We start from the raw sequence: 5,999 nt of genomic DNA on the forward strand, positions 1-5,999 counted from the left end.
ACTGTACTGCTCCTACTAGGAGCTCCCCAGAGAGGACAGTCTCAGATGCTCGCCGCTTTTGGAAGGTTTTGAAATAAATCATGATTCCTGACAGTACTCCCATAATGCCTTTTGCCTCACTTTGCTGTCGGTTCTCTAACTGGAGAACAGTCTGACAATTAGCACAGCCGAGGAAGGAGCAAAGTTAGCTCCTGAACCAGAGCCCTCACACACTCAAGTGTCAAGAATAACGAGCTGTTTTCTTTCCCCTATTAGAAAGCAGATAAATGTTAACAAACTGGTGTCGTTAAGGTCCGCAACAAAGCTCACAACATGTAGAATTTTTACTGTGGGTACAGTTTAGGCAAGGGGACGGAGAAAGAAAAATCAAAAAGACGAGGAAGAAGAGGGCGCATACCCCAACTCCAGCTCACGCCCAGCACCCCAATTGTGGTTCATCACCCTGAAAATCAGAAAACACCATGCCTAAGGAGGGTTAATTGCTTACTCCAGGTCCACTAGCTTCCTTGCTGTCTCTGCTGGATGCTCCTGACTTCACAGGCAGCCTTCGCTTTCAGGGGCAGATCTGTTTCTAGGCATGATTCAACGCTGCTGGTTCCCCGGATAAGTTCAGGAGTGCAGAAGAGGGCAAGGAGAAGCATTTTAATTATAAGCAATTCAGCTTGGCATACAGAACTCTCAACCTGTCCAAGTCCCAGACTTCTGACCCTCTCCAAGATGGCCATCTGCTTCTACTGTGGCAGCCTGGGGAGGGGCTGCCCATGCAAGTTCCCGCACAAAGAGAGAATCTGGGGCCAAATGCTTAGTTCTGTTGAGATGTTCCATGGCTCTGGTTTTGGAGCAGAGGAAAATGGGGTGCTGTGAGGGAGCTGACAGAACCCGAGTTCAGTCCATCTTGGTGGAATGTGGGAATTACAAAGGCTACTCTTGTTCCCCCCGCCCCTCCTGGTTTTCTGGTGCAGTTCAGGGTGGGCTGGCCGCTACAATCCTCTGAAAGGCTCTAACTGCGTTCCTCTGCTGGCTTTCCTTGAGTGACAGGCCACCCCAGAAGCCTCTCAATGCAGGCCCTGAAATGTTCAAAAGTGAGTTGGCAATGCTCTCCTTCCAGACCGCCAGGCTGGTGAAGCGGTGGGGGCGTTGTTGCTGGAGGCACAGGAAAAGGGGAGTGTGATGTCTGTTTAGTGTAGTGAGCCAACTGGCAATGTGTTCCCAGCGGTGCCCCCACAGGTCAAACGTCAGGCACAGAGGGCAGAGGCGGTGCAGCACGGGATCCAGAAGGCAGAAGGGGCTGGGTAGCAGCTGTAGCATACCATCCAGGCTGGTACAGCTATCAGGGATCCGAGGCGCCCCCCTCTGGCGAGGCAAGGGTTGGCCACTTTATCCTGTAACAGAACCTTGGTAGCCGTGGCTGGACGCTTGAGCCTCCAAGGCAATGGCACCTGGCTAATGGCTGAGAATATGTGTCCGGCAGAGAGGAACCCCTTCTTCATACTCCGTAACTATGTGCACACAGCAGTGAAGCTAAAAAGTCTGGGTTCCGCTCACTCCTCTGCTAACCGCAAAAGTGCTATGAAAGTTTCTCCGAGGCTACTGGGTATGAATGAAACACAAGAGTTTTATGGTAGGTGCAGGTTCAGGATTAGAGATGGTTTTAAAACAAGCAAGAGATTCACCCACGAGAAAGATCTTCCCTATTTGTTAAAAACAAAAACAAAATCAAAATAACAATAACAAAAAATTCACCTAGAAGGAAACTGGCACACCCAGTTATAACCGGGATTCTCATTTTATTTAAACCAAACCAAAAAACCCAGGAGCTGGGAAGCAATGTGGCATAGAGTCCCCCTTTTATCATTGTGAGGAAATACAGCTTTAAGATCAAGTCATTGAGTGAATAGAGAGTAGCTCATCTCCAGTGTGCAAGATACCAGGAACCTTTAGAGATTAGAGTATAAAACCTCGTCAGAAATAGCAGAATCCAAGTCACCCAGCTACAGATGAAAAGAAAGAGAAACGACCAGAGTGTCAGGCTCCTCAGCACACTGAGGATTTGGCTTGCTCTGCCTGCGGATCAAAGCGGTTGGTGCTGCCGGCAGTTCACTGAGCAGTGGCTGGCTTTGTCGGCAAGTGCACCATGTAATAGCTGTGGACTTGGAGGCCACGAGACACGCATCAGGGGCACAGCAAGGGACACATTCTCGCTGGTCGTTCTTTGGAAGATGTCATGGCCACGCTCCCTCCTTGAGAGCGTTAACAGCAAAGATGCAAACCACATATTTCCAAGTGGATGGCACTTCAGAGAAATAAAAGTCAAATTCAAATGGCTAGAGATAGACTAAAACACATAAAGCAAGCAGGAACAGACTGAAAACATAAATTCATAATTGCTATGAAAGCTTATAGCACTCACAGATCAAACATCAGACAGGCTACAGAGGCTTTACAGATGGCGAGAAGGGGATGAATGGAATTGTCCTAACATGTAGAGCACTTCAGAGTAACTAGGGGAAGACTTCACTCCTCGCTCTAACGAGGACAATTTACTAGACTGTATCATATGCTGGAACACAAAGTAAGCAGAGACACAACAAAGGATTTTTTGTTTGTTTGTTTTTGGAAACAGGGTTTCTCTGTAGCTTTGGAACCTGTCCTAAAACTAGTTCTTGTAGACCAGGCTGGCCTCAAACTCTGAGATCTGCCAGCCTCTGCCTCCTGAGTGCTGGGATTAAAGGCATGTGTCACCACTGCCCGGCGAAATACAGAATTTTTTGATGCAAAGGAATAAAAATATAACTGAGAAATATTTATGTTTTTAAATAAACATCTAATTAATTCAGGAAGCAAAAGAGGTTACTATGGAAATTAGAAAATACTTGAAGTGAGACCAACTTGGGGAGCCCCGCCCCTCTAAGAGGTCCATCCGCAGCGCAGCTCTGCCACCTAGGGCTCAGGGAACACAGCAGAAGATGGGGTGGGAGGACTGTAGGAGCCAGAGGACTGGGAAGTCTGCTGCGAGGCAGCCTCTCTCCTGGAGTGGCTGCAGGAGCAAGGGCAGAGCGAAGGCAACACTAAAGAGCCTGACAGTGTGCTGGTGGGAGGAGGTCCCAGCCTTAGACAAAGAACTACAGGAGGTCATGACCTCAGGGGAAGGAAAGTCAGCCTCTCCCCAGGAAGGGCCCCTTCACTAGTTATCAAATGCAGTGGTTGGTCTTGAAATCAGACACACACACACGACAGAAACAGACGCAGAGGGCTGTGTTTATGTATTTCTGTGCCGCTCACACACATACTCACACCCACACTCACACAAATAATAATCAAAGAAAAAGAGGCTACCACCATGAGTGGGGAGGATGTGGGAAGGGTTTGAAAGCAGGGAGCTGGGAAGAAGCTGTAGGGAGGAAATGGAGGGAGAAGAGGAATAATTCTATTTTAACTAAAATATGTTTTTAAAAATTAAAAGTAAATGGAATTAAAAAAAGGTAATGAAGATATAACATACAAAGATATATGTACGTAGGTAAACTTAGATGTAATTACAGATTAACATGTTAAAGGCTATATATAAATAAAATATCACTGCAGGACAATCTTTAGATATCAATGATCAGGTTTCATTTCGACAAGGTGGAAAAGAAAAGACCAAATAAAATACAAAGTAGAAAGAAGAAAATAATGAAGACAGAGCAAAAGCAAATGAAATAAAGAGAAAATAAGAAAATGAAACATCTAAGTTCATTCCTTTGAAATGGTGAACCTAAAATAAGGAGTCTCCAGCTCCATTACCAGGGAACAGGATGACGGGCAGAACACCACGGCACTAAATCTGGATGGAGTCACACCTTGAAATGAAATTTACCAAAATGGACACAAAAAGACATGAGGCCTTCAAGAGTCTAAATAAGAACTAAAAGACACAGTATATAAACTGCAACTTCCAAAAATATAAATGCATATACAGAAAACCCAATTCAGAGGAAACAATGTCAGTTTGGTAGGGGCCTGAATGAAGTACAGTCAACAGGTACAAGTTAGCTACATTTCATTGTACGACAGCACAGAACTTTAAAATGTAATATGAATTCATGATATCCATACTAAAGAACTGTAGCATAGAAATAAAAAATACAAAGTTTTGTTTATCCTGTAAGGGGAGAGTTATTAAAAGTTGTTTGGAGAAAGTAACTCCCCCAATTAGGAAATATTAATATATTATGATTTTGATGATCAGAAATAAATTAGTTCAAAATACATAAGCACATAATTGATGCTAATACATAAGTAACTCGCTTTCCTGGTGGCAGAGCTATAACATTTATATGAAATATAAGATCTCTGAAAATTTTAGAGTAGCTCAGAGTTCACTGTTTTTAAATATACAATTCCACTTTGCCAGAAAGTTACATATCCCCGAAGTGAGCAATTTTTTTTATATGATTTGATACATTTGATCCTGTCTAAAATTCCTTCCAGTTCAGCTCAGTTTATAAGCTTGGTATTATGATGAGATTTTAGTTATTTTCACTGCAGATGTTTTTTAATATTCACTGGCATTAATGTTAGCTGGATTTGATAGATTGGCATGCTATTATTAATGCAACTTTTACCCCACTTTCTCAGCTAACATGATAATTTTATATTTGGACCTATATTATTGCATCTGTTTTCAAAAGTAATTTGAGCATTAAAATATTTTCATAAACATATGACTGATAAACATACTTAAATATAATTAGCACCTCCAAGTGACCATATGTAGGTCTGGCTACACTATCTAAAAAGCATATTTAACTTAAAAAATGGCCAGGGGAGATGGATCGGTTGTTGAAGGAACATCTGAAGCAAGCATGAGGAATTGAACTTGGATCTCATTATCCATGTAAAAAGCCAGGTCCCAGGGCCTGCAATCCGTAATCCTATGGCTAAAGAAGCATTAGGAGAATCCCTGGGTCTTTCTGGCCAGCCAGTCAAGCTGTACTAGTGAGCTCCAAGTTCTGAGAGACCCTTCTACAAAATAAGATAGAGAGACACAGAGGCCTGATTTCACCTCTGGCTTTGGAAGGCTGTGCACACACCTGTACCCCCTCCCACACATGAGAAAAATAACCTGTTGCAAGAAGTCAGTATTATTGATGGACTCTTCATTTTACTCCAGAATTCAGTGTCCACTGTTTAGAAAACATAAATATTCCTGACGGACAGTTGATAACACTCCACTGACACTTGCAGGAAAACATGCCTTACGCTCTGCTTCCCAATAGGCTGCTGGGTCGGTGGTGTTTCTAAATCTCAAAATCACTTCAGATTGTAATATTTGAGTTTAAGATATGCAAACTGGCATGTTTTTTACTTCCTGTTAACTTTTTTTTTAATCAAAACATGTCAGAAGTTTAAATTTACCAAATGGCAAATTCAAAGAGTACAACGCAGTAGTTTGATAGTATAGTCAATATTACGACTACATCACCCCTAATTGCAGAGTCTTTCTGCCTTCCTCCAAAGGGACCTGCCTGCCATAGTCAGTTCCCACTGTCTTGTCCCTCTGCCCCTGCAAGTTGCTAAGCCCTTACCACCTGCACACCTCACACAAGAGTCAAGCTAGATGGCGCCTTTTGTGCTGGCTTCTTCCCGTCAAGCCTCACAGGCTACACTGCAGCATGTATCAAAATTTCACTCTTTTCTAAAATGGGTAAATGACATTGATGAACTTTTGGATCCTATCCACGTGGGGTGGTTATAGGTTAAACAGTCCTAGAAAAGTTGTGTGTGGATGTGCTTTTCTAATCACCTTGGCATACTGGATTGCTAAATCATATGGCGATTCTAATCACCTTGGCATACTGGATTGCTAAGTCATATGGCGATCCTCTTGAATTTTTTAAAAAGCCATCAAGTTATTTTCCACACCCATCTTACACTCTAAGCAGCATGAATAACTACTCACTCCCACACTGACCTACTGCTCTTTAAAAAAATGTTAATGTTAGCTGGCTGGTGCA

This window comes from Microtus ochrogaster, chromosome 1 (genome assembly GCF_000317375.1).
Source record: "Microtus ochrogaster isolate Prairie Vole_2 chromosome 1, MicOch1.0, whole genome shotgun sequence".
NCBI classification, from domain to species: Eukaryota; Metazoa; Chordata; class Mammalia; order Rodentia; family Cricetidae; genus Microtus; species Microtus ochrogaster.